Source organism: Ischnura elegans, chromosome 1 (genome assembly GCF_921293095.1).
Source record: "Ischnura elegans chromosome 1, ioIscEleg1.1, whole genome shotgun sequence".
Taxonomy (NCBI): domain Eukaryota; kingdom Metazoa; phylum Arthropoda; class Insecta; order Odonata; family Coenagrionidae; genus Ischnura; species Ischnura elegans.
In genome coordinates, this window is record NC_060246.1 from 60,928,261 (window position 1) to 60,947,073 (window position 18,813).

At 40.0% G+C, this 18,813-nt stretch overlaps 1 protein-coding gene across 1 annotated transcript in view; it reads right to left on the bottom strand.

The window, feature by feature from the left end:
• Positions 1 to 18,813, bottom strand: part of LOC124153533 — a 937,775-nt gene that overhangs the window by 507,057 nt on the left and 411,905 nt on the right. The gene's annotated exons all lie outside the window — the stretch shown is intronic.

Sequence of the window (18,813 nt, forward strand, 5' to 3'; positions counted from 1 at the left end):
TAAGACACATTACTAGTGCACTCAAAGTTATGCCAGTAATACTCTTTCCATTTATGGCATTATAGTAATTTGACAATTCAAGGTAAATACCATAAGAATAAGATCAACATAATATCTTGCTCCTATTTAGTGTGAATTCCGTGGAAACCTGGTCCTCAACGAAATATTTCAGATTGCATTGTGCGGATATGCATTATAAATAACAGGCGCACGGAGGGATCACGATGTTGGGTAAAAAATTATAATGAACTTTTAATATTCTATCAATTATTTTATTACCTAAAATATAAGTGATATATCAACTAAAATGTTAATCAGATTTTCCAAATTATGCAAATTATCCGCAGAGTTCAACATTCAAACATTACATACCTACAACAAATACGTACATTTCAGAATTGAGCAGGAAGAAAAAAATTGTGTTGAAAGTTATAATAAAAAATTTAAAAATTACAATTTGAATCATATAGATCATTCATAAATTTTGATTTTATGCGTAATAAAGACGTATCACCCCCACTGAATAGCTAAGAAAAGCCACATTCTTTTATACTAAGTTTTTGTGATTTTTGCTGAGGCGCCGTGATTGTCTTTTAACGCATTGCCGAAAAAGAGAAGCAGGAAGAAATGAAAGCTTAACAAAATAAATTCTTTCCGCCTGTTCACTGCCACGCATTAATGATGTTGGGATAAACCGGTGCGCCATAAGAAATTAATTACTTCAAAGTAAAGACAAGTTACTCTCTCATGTAATACTATTTTCCTAAAAATAATTCAAAAACTTCAACTTCGGAATATTCTCGGCGGTAAAATAATGAAGACCTATGGAATAAAAATTGCCTAAACCCGTGATTCATAAACATATCCACCCCATTGCAATAATATGGCTCAGCTTAGTATGAATACTGTAGCAACGGACTATTGGTTACTAAGCAGTTATCTTAACTCTCGGTTCTGAATGTCTGACAAACATTTTTTGCCTCCTGCGACAGGCTAAAGTGCACGTGAAGGCAACACGGTAAGCTGTGATTTCCTTAGATTTGCTGGTTAATTCGAAATCGAGTAGGAACTTACCGGTTCCCCATATTCAAGCGCAATTCCAACGGGCAATGAAAACGACTGCCTTGAGCAAAGTAATGTTGTATGGCATAAATGGCGAATAGGCGACGGCTTTAGGGAACGAAAGGAAAGGAAGAGGCTGCGACCTAAAGCTAGAGTAGAGAAGGAATCGGAAGTGCTGAGGAAATAAGCGCGAAGAAAGTTTGCGAGGCAATTGAAGCTAGTTGGAAGCAGTGAAATAGGTAAGTGGCTATCCCAAGAATGAGGAATAAAAGTCCCGGAAAATTGGCAGCGGTTTCGGGAAATACGACACTTACCCGTAAAATTCAAGGATATCCCATTTTCTCAATTTGTGAAAGAACAGATACGCTCAGCGACGACCGTATCCTCCCTCTACCCATTTTATTCCATTCCATTTCTCCACCTCATCTTCGAGAGAGTTACTATTTAAAACGGAATGTTAGTCGACATGTCTAAGAATAAGAGACAGAATTTAGGCACGAAATGTTTTTGAGAAATCAATGAAAGTTCAGACTGATAATGACAGAATTAATATTGATCGTTATCGAACAATTATCTCTGTACCCATTTTGAATGCTCTTTGAAAAGTCATGCCTTCTTAATATTATTATTAAGGTAATATCGCGGTTATTTATAAATGCGTTCGCAATAAGTATGAATTAATAAGGAATATTATATTTAAATGTTCCATGTAAACTGAGGGGGGCTAAGTTAACGTGGTACGACATGTCTGTTATTTCGTTGATGTAACATTGCACTAAGAGTTTTTTTTATCATTTAGGGCAACGATTATATGATGAGATGTAGTTGAAAATATCATTTAATGCAAAATTTGTTCATTCCGGCCACATAAAACGAATCATAGCAAATATACATTTCAATTTGTAAAACTGACCCTGGACTCCATATAGTCTCTACCATAAAAAAATTCATATGTCATTTATATTGGAGTAATTAGCAAAACCCTTGCTGTTTAACGACATTTTTACCTCAAAATACCCCAATAACAAATTATACGTTGGTAGAAAAACTTTGTACCCAGTCTATGATATCAATAATTGTGGTCACATGTATTTCAAATATGTATTTCACATATATATAGAGGAATTCCACATCGTAATATTACTTAAATTCATCGTCTAGTAACAATACGCAAACAGAGAGCATATGGTATTTCTTTTTTTCAGTATAACTAATCAAAAAGCGATTTCGAGAGGGCATCAAACGAGACAGATACGGTGACACCACCATCAACTAAGCGAAACCAAGAAAAACCACACCCAAATGCAATGGGGAACAGCCCTAACTTTCCGCTACCCTCTCATTCTATCAATTATAGTGGTAGATAATGCCTCTTATTACTCAAGGAAATTAGAATCCTTGCCTAATACAAGGCGGAGGAAAAAGAACATTAAGGAAATTAGCTTTGAAGATGTCAGCTTGAAAAGAGATCTTTAATTTACAATAAACCAAGTACGGGAAAATTTTGAAAAATTAAAGACTGATGATGTCTTATACAACATCACCTTTCATGTAATACTAGCCAGAGCCAAAACATATTGCATAATATGGGAGGAATATAAATTTTGTCTCATTCAGGAGTGGCGATAATTTTTATTATCCTTCAATTTATTGTTATTTTTTTATATTACAAATTATTCATTATTCAGCTTGTGAATTGAATAAGTACATATTACATAAAATAACAAAAGACTTTTCCTTCTATATTGCAGCAAAGGTATTGTAATTTACGCTAAAAAATTCCTTAATTTACGCCGTCTTTCGTGCGATCCCTAACTCCTTTTTGAACTTTTTGAACCATTTTGGCGCCATATAATGTGTGGTTGCATACGCTGTTAGGATGCCTGCCGGCGGAGCGGAAGCTTGGCAACACTGTTATCCATAAGGCTCGTACTGTCAACTAAATGTGGAACGCTCTATACCTATTTTCGCTTACTCTATAAAAGGTCTTTCTTTGTACTCCTCAATAAGGCCAATAGCCATACGTCGGCTCGTAGCCCCTCGTTATTTATGTGTAAGAAGACATCCTGTCCCAATCTCCACCCTTGCAGCAACCCCTGGAACGGCTTTCCTCCCTCTACCTCTTGTCTCCTCATTCTACCTTCCCCTACCATTCCTGGCCCCTGTTCACAATATTCCTCCCCCTCCTTTTTCAACATTACGAAGTCGTCACCTGCTCCCCTTCGCATTTCCCAATTTCGACTAAAAAGCCTATCCAAGTAATGAATTCCCTCGCTGTATTTTGTTTGCATTCACCACGTCTTTGCAACAAAAATATTCTTGCAAAATTTATTCACATGACGCCTACAACATTTCTTGGTTGAGCAAAATGCAAACCTTTCCCGAAATTTATCCCCCCTAATTTTCCCTTTTCTCCATTTAGAGGGATATTTCGAGTATAGAATTCACCGAGTTGAATTATGCTCACGGCCATCGAAATACATTCCTTTACGGTATTTGCTCCGATTCTCTCTCTCACTTTATCATTCTAGCCGCATTTCATAAAAACAGACCAAGACTGCCTACCCTAAAGGGACGTAGACATTTACGCAGCGAGATTGATTGTCTTTAAATTTCTTCATGGCGAATACTGATTGACGCGCTACGCCAATTTGCAAGTGATGAGGGCTGATTATCTAAATCCCAGTAATTCCTATTTCCCTTTTTTCCTCCTTTAATGAGCCCTATCAAGTAGTAAATTAATTCTCAAGTTGTTACAACCGAGGACACTACCGCGGCCAGGCTGGAATTATGAAGCTAAACTCACAAAACCGTGATCGTTACATAGAATACTATGAAGAAGACACGGAGTTAAACCCTGGTATTTTTCTTAGCGTCACCGCTGTTTTGTGCAACACCTTCTCATTCGCACTTCGTTTCTCTTTCATTTCTCACTTATCGTCTACATAGTCCCTGAAAGCCAAATTTTGATAGGGTAGAGTTTATTCCCTTCTCGGACATCACTATCAAGTTCTGCTTAAAACACACACTGATATTACAGAATGTGTACACGGTTGCTTTAGACGCTACCATGAAGAAGAACGAGAGTGTACGACATCCTCCCTTGCGTCGTGCTTGCGGTCATCGCTAAATTCTCCAGAACAGCTCCGCTTTTCTCCCTCTTTATTACATCTCTTCCCCATCCCACGACGAAACCGCAATACCCCCACAATCTGAGACTCCCACTCTCGGCCGTGCATTCAACTCCCTTCTTTTGACTAGCGTCTTTGCGTGTTCCCCACAGCCGAACCACCGCCGGCGACACGATGCAGCCATTTCATTGCCAGAGCGCATTCGCTTCCCCTGCCCCAACCTCTCTCTCTCTCTCTCTCTCCACTCTCTAACAGCCATTCTCTCCTTTTACTACCGACTTCTCCTCCCTCTTTTCCCCTCACTCTTCCTTTCACTTCCTCCTCCATTTCATCTCCCCATCCCTCTCCATCCTGTATCCACCCACAACCTCCCAATAGACAAGCAAACAGTATGCCAGCACTATCGTAGCTTCCCCTCCCTACAAGAGCTAAAACCCCCTCCCCTTTCCAAAGTCACCATGCGAAGCAAATGGTCCCAGTCCGATCAAAGGGGGAAAATGTACTCATTGTTGTCCCTGTTTCCAGGGTTTGACTCCCAGCGGAGACAGCTGTATAAGCCCCACCGAGCGATACGGCTACGGTTGAGCCGTAGAATCCCATACCCCTTTTTTCTTAACCATGCACGACCCCTCATATGCCAGCGTCCAGGGTAGGGTTTCCACATATGGGATGCGGTCGAAAGTCACGATATGCCCTCACCGTGTCTCCGCGATTGATAACAATGGTTGGTGAGCAAATAATTTACCCGCTAGTTCCGCGATTCCCCGAAGACAATGTGATCGGTTTAAAATACGGATTGGATATATTTGGCTAATATGGCTGGTTACAGTCATTTATGGCTCAATACTGAAGTAACATACGTGATGAATGAAAGAATATAGGGTGCAGTTTAGAGTATTGAGGTATGGTGCAGGAAACTTTGCGAATGGAGTATGGAAGGGTTACACAATGCATACAAATCACAATTATTTATAATTGAAATTACATCAGAAATTGATAATAATATAATGTAATTGACATGGACATAAGTGACGTCTTTTGTCACCAGGTGTAGCTAAGTGATAGTATAAGTCTTTGAATAAATATTGAAGACGATAGTATTTGTATTCAACGTATTATTCTATGTAACTGTATTATGTAAATTAACATCAAATTACTTGCCACTGTGTTCACATCCCTAGAAAATCACTATGGTGCAGCTAATGCTTCTCGTAAGCATTAGATAGCTTTTCCATAAAAAAATCTCAGTAAGTCGATTTTATTTCCTAAAGAGTAGCTCTTCTCCTACCAGCATGCATAAATAAATATAACAACTATTCACCTGCTTCATTTAAATGTGGTGGAAACGGTTCTAGTCATACAAAAAATTGCTTTACTTTAAGCTTCTTTACTTCAATTTAATATCCAGACGATTGCAAACTAACCGGATCGTAAGAAATGAGAAGGGCAGAAAAAATTCGCCCGCTGGAGCAGTAAACGCCGCGACTGTGGTAATGTGAGCGCGATAACGACTCGGCGCGAGTGAGGGCAACGTCGGCGGGAATAAAGTTAGCCGCAAATTGGATGCGACGATAATTAAGAAGTTTAAAACGTGTTCTTTTATTTCCGGGTCATTTGAGAAGTGATTCGATTCCGCGTCGGGAGTACTTTTTTTCTCCCTCAGAAGAAGAGAGGACGGCCACGGAGGCGGAATCCTTCGGCTTCTAAATTCGCTGAATCCACGGAGTAAGTTTTTTCCTGTAGTTCCCCGATTCCAGGATCCCTTTTCCCTCCCACCACCCGCCGTCGTCCACTTCCGCGTCCCACAGACTCCCACCCTCCTCCATCTCATATCATCCCGACAGTGCCATCACACTGCGTTGCACTTCCGTTTCCGATGTGAATGAGACTATTCCTCCCTCCCGGCCCTTTCCATAACTGCCTCCCTTCTTCCTCTTACACTTCTTTCCTTTCTCCTCAACCCCTCCACACGAACCTCTCGGACAAAAACAACTGAAGGTCTGTATGCCGCTGTCCTGTTCTCTCTCTCTCTCTCTTCCCACCCTCTTTCTACTTCTCTCGCGCCGTTTCGTCCGATATTCTCTTGTTGTTCTTCGTCTTCCCTTTTAAGCCCGCCGATGTTTTTTTGTTGATTGAAAGTGAATACACTGGTTTCGCCCCTCAACTTGGCTTTGCCCCCACTCCCTCCGACCACTTCCTCGCACCCTTTTACTCCCCCCTGCTTATTCCTCACTCTCCTGGTCTCCCATCCGCCATCCGTTTGAACTGAAGAGCGCGTGCGATGGTAAGAGGTGACGAGCAAGATGGATGTCCGTAGTTGATGAGAAAAAAACGAAAGGACCAAAAAACGAATAAGAATATGATGTAGAGAGCGAGAACAAAGAAACTCCATTTTTATGAATGATTCCAAATATCTTCTGTGGGGCTATTTAGATTCTCAATGAATTAAAATTACCATCCGCAAAATTTTGGGAGGTAGTTCTAGACGGAAATATCACATAGCTACGAATGTATGCATATTGTCACGCCATACTGCAATTTCATTGAAATCAGTTTTATAAAAAAATTACAAAATATAAAATCACAAATTTCATGAGAGTGCCACGCTAACCTCCAACAGCACAATCCGAGGCAATTGCATGCCTCCTGAATCAAGGGCGATTTTAGCCAAATATAGCATGAACTCACGAACTAACGTTTAGAACGTTGACTAATGTTACATTTTTAAATGGGTCATTGTTTTTAAGCACTAAAAATGCCTCAAAAATAATTTCTTCTGTAACAAAGTCGATTTAACTTTATTGCTACCAATAGCGGCGATGAATTTCTTCTTAATGGTGAAGGTGAAAAGGAATAACTATAGAAATCAAGGGAGTGGAGGCATTCACAATAATTTAGAAATAGAGAGGATACGAATGTGTTTTTGAGCGAAACCAGAACGTGGGACATAAAAGTGGAGAAAGACAGGGAAGGGTTAAGCCAATTTTATTCCAGATCCACTCACTCTGAACCTTTCCCGTCCGCGTAAATACCACAGCCGCCGCTGGCAAGCAAAGGCATGTTCTCGAATACATATCTAGCTCTTCGTCGACATCGAATTCCATGCGTAAAATTGTATCGTTATTTATCTTGCCCTTTCGAATGAATGCATGCGATGAGCTGTAGTGGGCCTAGAAAGGCACAATACGACTCGTTTTGATTAACTTTAAAATTCCACTGCGATTTCATTATGAAAATGTTCTATTTATTCCACCAGAATAACTAAATTTGTCCGCCTTTAACCTCCCAACGAATTAATTTCCTCAAATTCGACGGCGACAGAGATAGATAGGGAGAGGGGTAGAGAGAGAGAGAGCATGCGGAGAGGAATTCATATTTTCCATCGACCTGAAAAGAGGTTGTTTTAATGATATCTACCAAAAGTATTTAGAATGTATTTCAGCATTAGAATAACGGTCTCGCGCCTGTCACATGGATTTCTGCCGTGGATGGTAAACAAAGAATAAATTTCCATTTGAAACCGCGATACTAATTAGATTCAGCCTTACACCGGCATTCATTTTTTACCTCAATAACATAAATACGCTTTACATGAATTCGTTTTCGCCGGGAAAATTGAAAACAAAATCACTAAAATTGACATGATCATTGATCATGTCTCACTTCAAATATGGATTTGAACATCGTTTTTGGTTTCAAATCTAATTAATTTTCGAAAAAACACATACTGGAGTGATTTAAATATACATATTTATATGCCACTTAAAACAATGAGGTAAATTACATCCTGCGGGATCCTACAAAAAAATACAATAAAACCAACGGAAATCACGGAACGGAATAGAATTAAACTATCCTTTGAATATTTCCGCTTCTGACCCTCTCCTTGCTTTATAAATTCTTCACGAACGCCTTAATTACAATTTCAGCAAGGAAGCTGCCCGTTTCGCCTCGATATTTCTCACTAAGGGAGTTTGCTTTGCGCTTAAACTTGTCCATTTTGTTTCTTTGCTTTCTTCTTTGCGCAAACAGTTTGCTCTGAAAACATTTCCGTTCCCGAGGGAATGGGAAACGCCCTGGAGCCTTCCTTAAACATAACGGACTCCTTCGTACAACGTCCTCCTCCGCTTCCATTCGTCCTCCTCCCACCAGCCCCCACCCCCTGCTACGTCTTGCAATTTTCCTCTCTTCTTTCTCTCACCGCCCGACCCCACCACAGCCTCGCATCCTGCCCACCCACCCTCGCACATGTAACAATTAAAAAACTTTCCCACTTAGCGATACTCGCGCCCACACACCTCGCAACACCCGTCCCCCAATCTCCCTTCATCTTTTCTCTCGATTCCGACGGGGATATCAACTCTTCTTCCTCTTCTTTTTGATCCCACTGCCTCTCCCACTATATCACCCGACATTTTCCACTCCAAGTACTTTTATCTTCACTCCTTCCCCGCACATCTTGTGTTGTTTCTAAAGATGACACGTCCTTCGCTAACCCCATGGAAACTTTCTTTCCATGCAATTCTCCTTCCTTCTCTCCTTCTGACCCCATACGGTGAGTACCCGAAAGCCTGCAATCTTTTCCTTCGTCAATGGACTTCCAAAACCATCGAGGGAGATACCCTCCGCCTCGTACAAGTATACTTCCCTGTTTCGCCCCTTCTCTGCTCCTCCATCATGCCATAAGGAAGTCTATCTATCTCCTTTTACTTGTCACTTTATATAAATAGAAATAATATAACTCTATGGAGAAGTTATTTAAGGTTGCAAAGTGGCTACGACCAACCAGAGAAAAACTACACTAACGGGAGTAGAAGCTCACGAAGATATAGCAAATCTCCTACCTGGCTTGTTTGCAGGAAAGCTGAGGGCATCAATGAGGCACTGATAAAAATATTCTTTGGTGAGGATATGGCTCTCATTAGTGAGCTAGACTTAAATGCAGGAACTCAGTTACTATCTTAGTTAAATAAATTCATATTTCTCGGCTCTAGGAGATTCTGGCATCATAATCACTCACAAATTTATGTCCATGTTACAACTCGCATAATTTTTGCATATGATGCATTTTATTTTCTAAATTTTCTAAATTCTGTCAGATATGACTGAAAAGTATTAATAATTTCATAGTCCATAATTACGCTACAATCCAGTCTCATTTAAAACACATCTTACACTACTTACATAAGAGAATACTTTGAATTTGCCACGGCAACTCACAAAAGTCTTGATCAAAAATTATTCCAATGAACAAAATTACATAAAAGAAACTAAAAGCATATCCTTGGAGTACAAAACTGAAAGCACTGATCATTACGGGATATTGAATACCCTATTAAGGCATACTCCCAAATTGAAACTTATATACGACCAAGCGATTGCCGACTAGGGGCATTATTTCATAAATTTCGTTGCCTTCTGACCCTCACCGCTAGATATACACTGGGAAGCGACTTGCTCTCCAATTCCTTTTTCCCCTGCCTTTGACGCTAACTCTCTTCCCAATACCACGCCAATACTTCCACCATATACGAGACCATGAGCCGACGACGCCTCCATCCACCCCTCCCATCTCCACGTGGCTCGCACATTCCACCCTCCCTACTTCCCCAAAGTCTCCCTCCTATACACCCTCTTCCTGCTATTCTAAATTCCCTCCGCCTGCCCTCCTGGATAGCCGGCGCCTTCATCCCTCCAACCCCACACCCAAAGCCACCCCCGAGACTCCACATAAAAGCATACTTAAGGGATGGAACTGGTCTCTCTCTTCTCTCCCCCAAACCATCTTTTCCTCCCTCTCTCTCCCTATTTCTAGCGATACTTTCTGCCTCCGCGTGTCCCGGCCTCGCAATCCATCGCCGTCCATTCTCCCTCGTGTCCGCACAGCAGGTCCCCTCGCCCATTTCATCCTCTCCTCAAAGCGCGCCTGTCTTTGCCTAAGTTCTCCCCCTCAATCCCTCCATCCGTCTCCCACCCACGATCATTCCTCGCTAGCGTCAGTATTTAGATACCTCGGAGAATAAACCTCTTGGACTAATTTCACAGATGGCTAGCATTTATGACTGCAATCCCATGGGTTAATTGAAGTGGTTCTTTGACATGTAAATTCCATAAGTTTTCATGTTTTCTTCACCGATAACTTTCAATTACAAATAATGATCTGGCATATTCTCTGCAATAAGGTAATTCAAAACATCTCACGCACGTTAGTGTAAAATTACTGGGAAAACTCATTACAAAGTCTACTGAACCCAAGCTTAACGCATTCAAATATTCCTCAACATACAAAAATTCTGTACTTGCACTCATATCTTTTACGCCAATAAATAATATGAATGTGATTTGGAAGTAGGATTAACATACTGTATACAAAGAGATTTTTTAAACCTAGCTACAAGATACTTAAGTTCAGCGAATTTCACACTGACAAGTCAAAGAAATTAGCAAAAACAAAGCTATATTTTCCAAAATTACTATTTATATCAAAGCAATAATTAAAATACGGCTTCCATATCATCCAATTATGTCACATTTGCTCTTCAAAAGTGCTTTCGCTCTTAGGGAGGATATTTTGTCTAAAATACGCTCTAAAAAAGGTAAAAATATTACAATCATTGTAATACAATGATTACAATCTTTACCACACTTCCCTCCTATATTTGACAGTGATAACCATTCAGCTGAAGTTTTTCTCTGAAGATCCACCCCTCTACGAGGCCACGCTTTCGCCATTGCCAACATCTGACTTTTCCCTCCTCCTCAAGTTAGTCACGAAGCACGTAAACACTGAAGACAGAGAGAAAGAGACAGAGGAGAAAATCTGGAAATGGGAAACCTTCCTGCCAACCCACCCTCTCGATACAACCCTCTTCTCCCTTCGTAAGACTTCGCGGCCGACATAACTTTTTTCTGGCTTCCCACAGTCCATATTTCTTATTAACTACTCTCGCCCAGTATGCTTGCCTTCTCCCTTTCTCCATCCCATTACATTCCTCTCCGCGTCCTCCTTACTCCCGTCTCCTCTTCTTCCTCCTCTCTTTCTCCGCTACTTTCGCCAACTCTCACAAACCGTTCTGAAAACGACCCATCTCTCGTCTCTTCCACCAATATTCTTCCTCCACAGAAGCGAAACCCTATCCAATTCATGCTCCCAAATATCCTCCTCCCAAAAGATTATTGGACTCCACTAGTAGATCAAAATTTTTGCATCACATATTTCCTTGATTCATCTTCACTTGTTTAACCCTGTTAGTATTCATTCCTGATTCATTACCGCTGTGGTGGGGAGGAATACCTCTCAGTCTAAATATTTGAAATATTTTGGATTTTACGTTTAGCTTGAATTCTTGAATGCCTGCCTAGTTCTGGTGTTTCCTATAACGCTAGACTCTCTTTCCTCCCTCGGATTATTTATTCTGCGTTACCATTTTTTATTATACAGCTGCATCATTCAGACCTAGAAATATTATCCCAATCCACTCTAATCCAGTCTAGATAATTGACTTGAGCGCTTAAAAAAGACACTTTTCATGGATTATGTGACATTTTCCACCACTTATTAACAATTGCTTGGGCCATGAATAGGGATAGGATGAGCAATGACCTATACCATTGCAGAGGTGACTGTCCGAAAAAAGTTGCTGAAATATGAAAAACAAATGTCAAACAGATCTGATAGCAAGCAAGCTGATCGATAGAGCAAAAATTCAAATTACCGTAAATGTAAAGGTATATCCTAAATATATTTCTCCCAGCGTATCAAAGGAACATGTTCACTTATTTGGAGCATCTGAAAATTAATTAAGTCTCCATAGCCGGGTAAAGATCACTCATTAAATTTAGATTTACCGATTGGAAATAAATCACCATTTCGTTCGATAATTATTTTTGCCGTAATTCGTCAAATATGAGTACCGGACTTATTTATTCTTTTTTTGCTTACATTGCTTTTCCACTCCCTCCGTCTAAAAAATATATCCATTTCGAAAAACTGCGGCCAATTGGGATTCCATGCTCTTCTACATCCGTGGCATTCATTTTTACGTCTGTCGCGACAATTTTGGAACTCCACGCCGGAGAGGGAAGGGAAGGGCGATTGAGATGATATCTCATTCCCAATGTCCCGCTAAACCAACAAAACTTCTTCCCCGAACTAAATGAACGAACGCAATCTAGAAGCAGGTTGGACAAAGAACGGAATTCATTTCATTTAGAGCTTATCAATGTATCATCAGTCAATACTGTTATCAGAGGGAGCGTATTTCATCCAGTGCTCAAAAATTGCACGAGTTTATTCTTTCGTATGGTCGAGGAAACGTAGTGATAGAATCAATATAGACACATAAGAGTAGAAAAATATTTTCTCTTCAATTCCATATCAGAATAAAAGTACCATTTGATTAATTAATATTTGCACCCAATCAATCAGCTGAATAGTTAAGGAAAAGTTAAGAGTGTTGAACGGGTTTTATTCAATTGTTAAAACTGGAACGTGATTCAAAATATTGCGCAATATTTTGTCGTGGATCCAGTAATAAGACCTCTCGATACCATACCGGATGCTTAGAAAAATGATAAGGCTGGATTAAAAATTTAATTTGATATCTATCATTTGGATAAAAATAAATGGCTGAAAAGCAAAAATATTCCATTCACGGAATAGCAAAATTTTTCTCTAGAATAAAGAAATGAATTATTGGCTTAGCATAGTGTATGCAGTGCACTCAAAGTAAAATTATTCTCTCAGTTGTTAAATGCTGATTATCATTCAATGAATGGTGTAGCTACTACTGGGCCAATTAGACAAATACATATGCTATAAGTTCACTTCACACCAGGTAAACCACCCCGCAATACCGTTGTGAGAGAAGAAATGCATACACGCCAGGAGACGACTGGTCAACTAAAATACGCTTCCAACAGGGTTTAGTCGGCGTGTCTTGAATAGCCGGGCTAATTTCACCCGTGGAATCTCTAAGCCCACAATATTGAGATATATCCAGGAATTGGTGATCACAGAAATTACATCTGGTCTTCACTCTCCCGGTTGTCAGCTATTATCAAAGTATGTCAATAGAAACTGATGGCAAAAGCAGTAACGGGACTGGATGGCTACCTTAATATTCTTCCTTCTATTCATACTTGTAATGGCTGAAATGTTTACGACACAGTTTTGGACAACATACGAGTGGCTGTGTGAGGGAGTTATAGGAGTTAATTAGCAACGAGCCCAGAGGTTTTTTTTCTTCACTCATACGCACGGGTGAGATGTAATATACAGGTACAGGTATAAAGACAGATACCGTGCCGGACATAGTTATAAACCTCACACTCTTTCGATTTAAGAGGCTACTGGTGGAACCGTGATGAATGCGGTGCATGTCTTTGTTTTCAAGCAAAGAAAAGAATAGATCGAAGTACAGAACGGTTCCTAAGGCATGCTCCCAGACGCAACGACGAAACCGAAACGATTACTCCGAGAGTGCCACGATTTCCACGGGATGTGATGAGAGAGGAGTGGTTTAAGAATTCCTCGGGAAAGTGCAACGGCGTTAGCGAGCGATGCATCAGAGTGGCAGCGTGGCTCGGCGAAAAAAACGATCGGATTGCAGCGCACCGACTTGATTTACGAGGCGCGCACACTAGCGCACCAAGCGACTTATTCCTGAATTTATGTCCCCGGGAGGCGGCGCAGCGGTCTTGTTTGGGGAAGGATGGGAGGCAAGACACGGGCCCATGAATCCTTCCGATGATATCCGAGAGCGTTGCGAGAAAACCTCGACTAAATTTTCTCCAAAACACAGCCTAAAACTGAAATTGCCCTCTTCATAGTCCCGGCAATTCAAACGGAATTGCAAGCAAGGCACATTTGGTGGAGAACTACTATTCAGACAGCCTATTTATGAGAGTAACATATATACCTGAAAGGGAGAAAATGCTAGGATAGACGGCACAATAAAGATAGAGTATAAATCATGAAGAGGCTTAAAATGAAATTATTTTAGCCACATTTCTGCTTGATATTAAGGAATAATTGGTTCCTTGCATAATAAAGGAAATTTATCAAAATAAAAACTTCAAATTAAATGAAATATCTCCACAAAAACGGAATAAAGCTTACAAACAAATGAATCAAGCAAAGCAATTATAAAAGTCTGAGGTTTCCTTGCTACTCTCTTTTCCGTTTTGTGAACTATTAGGGTAAACTGCAACGAAAGTAGCTGGTATATATAAGCATAACATACCATAATACCATTTCAAAACACATCCATAAAATTATTAGTAACAGTGGCACAAAAATTTACCAACGGCAAAAAAATTATTCATTTAAAAAATTCCACAAGCAAACGCCACCTTTTTCAACCATTGGAGAAACAAATGTTTCGCTCCCTCCGATACAAGGAGGCGAAAAAGCGAGAATACACAGGGAGTAGAAAAATGGAGAGCTCTTCGATCCTCTGTTTGGGTTCACAATGGAAACCCATTCGGAGGCTTATCATCCAATCAATCGAACAATCTATTTGCTTCAAGGGGGGAAAAACCTTGAAAGAGATGGAGGAAGACAGGAGGTACTCTCGACGGCATGTAACGGGAGCGATGAGAGATGGATAGATGGAAAATAAGAGGGGATGCAAACAGGGATAAATGTATGATATCGCGAGTTTCCTCCTTATATATTCGAGCAGCGAGCTAGAATTCAATCTTAGATAAAAGTTTTTGTAATGCCGTTCTAAGAAGATATGGTCGGCGCCCTGAACGCTGTGATATTTATGTAATTGCTGTAGTATTATGAATAAAAAAATAGCTTCTCTGACTATTGTGGAGCTCATTCCATAACGGAAATATTAAACATCAATTTATTCATGACTAACGTTTCTTCCTCGCTGAAACACTTCCACAATTGCTTTGTGTATGCACCAGAGATTTTTTGGGAGTGATTTATTATACTTCTTCAGTATCGGATGAATAAAAGTTATGAAATGTGAAATTTTTTCTAAAAAGTTACGATAGAAACTACTGCATTTATCAAGCCACTATAGAAGTCCTTTCCAACTGCAGATAGCCTAGGCAATGTAACTCAGTGGGTAATTGTAACAAATATTCCATGGAAATACAATAGTATTGTATTTAAATGGTGACCTAAGCATATCAGAATCCATGATTACGGAATATCAAATACTTAAGCAAAATAAACTAAATATTTGCTAGAGAAGCTAAGGGGAATGACAAGTAGCGGTGATGAGTTGGAATTCCTCTTTTTTCACAGTAGGTATAAAAGTAAAAAAAAAAAAAAATTACCTCACCCTCTGAATATGAATGGTAACGTGTTTTAATATTTACCCAAATTACGTTTTCTTAATTATTGTTTTTTAAATGTATGTATCTACTTAAATGACAACACATTTTGCTAATACGGTACATGAAATTATGCGCAAACAATATATGCCACAATATTTGAGATTAAACTCATATAGGTACCTACTCTTTTAGTCACTCTCATACCCTATGCAATTGTAATTGAATATATCTAATGATTTGCAGGTTGAATAAAAGTTAAAGGCAATTAATTCTCAGGAAAAATAACTGTTTCACTGCGAGGTTATTCTTATACTTCCCGAGAAAGTGTTCGTACACTACCGTGTATGATAGCGAATGTTGTTTCATCTATTTTAAAAGTTTCCGTGCCTATCGCTTAAATGGGAGTTACTTTCAAATTAAGAGAACATAGCATGTGAAAGGAGAGCGAATACTCGACACAATCAACATAATTTGCAACTATTACAACTCACTTCGCAGACTGTTATTTGACTATTGATTTCCGCTCAAATATTTACAATGCTTAGATGTATTTGACAGCTGAAACCGATCAATATGAAATACAAGCTATGAAATAAATTGAGTTAAACACCACTGTAATTATTTATGCTCAATGATTGATATTCTACCTTTTTAGTTGAATGAGCTCTTAAATCAGGTGGATACCTCTCAATTCCAGAATACCGCTTCCTTTCGAAGTACACCTCGAGAAAAAGAACATCGAGTGCCGAACGGACGAGGACAGAGACAGGGAGACAGTCGGAATCTGACCCCGTGTCTCTTACTTCCCTCCCCAACCCATTTGTTCCGTTTACCCTGACTCCTCCTCAATCCCCAGCACCTTTTATTCCGCCTGATTTATCTCTGTTTCCCCCTCCCCGACCTCGCTATAGGTCCCCCAATTCTTTCACCCCTTCCTCCATTCTCCTCTTTCCTCCACTGCCAAAGGCCTCGCCCTTCAACGACGCCAGCCACGTTCTTCCTCATCCAAAATCAAATGGTCTCTCTCGGGGACATTGTTTCGATGACATGAGTTAGGGGGACAGGAATAGGTATACATGCACGCATTTCATGCACACGCAAGCATGTACGATTAATTTATTTCATATACTTGTCTGCACATATCTATACAGACCACTCCTATCTCTTTGTGACAGGAGCAATGGCGAAAGGAAGAGTGAGCGAATTCTCCAACGGGGAAACGAAACGGAAATGAGGGATTTCATCCGATGAATAGTTTCGTGCGGTGAAAATATTTTTCATATTCTCGAGAATCTTCCCTTTGTTTTGTCGAAGGAAAGTCGTGTAAACGAGGGACTGAAAGATGTGGATCAAGTGGAATCCATGTACCAGCGGTTCTTCCCATTGACACACGACTGACACCACTAGAAAAACTAGTAACATAAGAGATGGTATCTCTATTAAATGCAGTATTTTCACGCCAAATACTTACTGATTATTGTTTTCCGAAAGGGTTTATTACAATTGGAGCATTTACAGTCATTTCGAAGCCTTAAAAATTCAAACGCTCTACTACTGAAGAAGAGAATCGAAAAATATTTTAAAAGTTTTATGATGGTATGAATGACAAATTATTGGAACATCATAAACGGCTTTTGACTGCTTTAAGTGCCTCTATATATAACCTTAAGCTTCTAAAGTTACCCATGTTTGTCATAATCGTAATTACCTTCTCTGTTTGTTTATGATTTACTCTAATTATAGTCTTGTATCATTTGACTAGTAGTAAAATTTCCATTGTGCAAACATTACATTAAAGATCACTCGACTGCTCATTTGTAAATCAGCTATTAAGCGTTAGCTAATTGAAAGCTAATAAATATGAGATAAAAGTTTCCATAGTTCATGTTTTCATTAGAGGCAGAAAATAAAGCTAATTGCCACGATGCATCATCTCATCATCGTTATTAAATCAGTTATGACGGAACGAAACATTGAAAATTTGAAAAGTTATCTCCGTACAAGAAAAAAACAAAAATAAAAAATAAAAATAAAGGTCATGTGCTGGATTCCAATCCAACTATTGCAGGATGAAAATATTTTCAGAGGCCACCAACGAACTAAAAATGTGTTTTAAAGTTTGATAGTAGATTTTAGAGAGCATTAGGAAACACTTTATTAGACTCATAAAAAACCAAAGACGTAACTGAAGGTATTATTTGATGAGGAAAAAAGGAGAGAGACAAAGAAATACCCAGTTTTTGCATCAACCTCGTCTGAAGGACAGAGCATAAAAAGCGAATTTTCCAATGCTCAATTAGAGATACCAAACACTAAAATAGATTCACTGCTTGCTTTAAGTCAATTCTAATTTGACCTTATAACTTTAAAAATCTCCACTGCATCAGATTAGATCCTGAGTTTGCAGCACAAGGTAAAAGATCCTTACATTCAACTCACTAATCTCATCTTTATTCTTTTCACTCAATATAACAGTGAAAAATGTAAAACAAAAGAAAAACTAGGAATAATGCCAAAAAAATTACCACGCAGCAAAAAGAGATGAAATGAAACTGAGGTGTCCCAGCGATACCCTTGAGGTACTCTCCCACATCTCGTTGCTGCTTCAAGACGACATTCGGAAACATTGATCCCCTTCACTTTCTCTTCCTTCTGTATTCTTTCCCGCTTCGGATATCTTCCCCTTCATTTCCTCGACCAAGCGGACTTCCGAACCCCTGTATAAGAGACCATTCCGTTACCCTTCTCCGACATCATTCCCCCTCTCCCGCCCACCCCGCGCCCTCAACTATCCCAATAATGCAAACTCATCCTGGCGGAGGATGGGTGGGGTCTGGACCGCCGCGGCGGCGCGCGGCCGCCCCTTCCGATAGACACATCGCCCCTTAAAGCGCCCCATGCGTGTTTCAACGGCTCCCAGAGAGACCCCTAGTGTAAGGCCAAAATCCCTTTATTCGGAAGGGGGCACCCAGTCCTCTTTTTTTATTCTCTCTTGGGGGGTAGAGAGAGAAGAGGGGTCATTCCACTTGGAGTTTACTCAGGAGCAGAGGGCGCGAGGTCCCCACTCATTCCCATGGCATGTCTTTTCAGAGCCCAACATCTTTCCAATAGCGGTGAGGCCATCCCCCAAGGTTTGGACTCTCCATCTACCCAAGAATACCGGGAAATACGTGGGTGATTACGCACGTCAATCATCTTTTTTTCTCTCACTATTCCACCCCAGTCTGCGGTCATGGGATTGCCCTTCAGGGTGCCCGTACGCAGATGCTTCAATTCTCCCTCTCTTACAGTAAAGAAAGAACATCTTCCTGTTCATCTACTT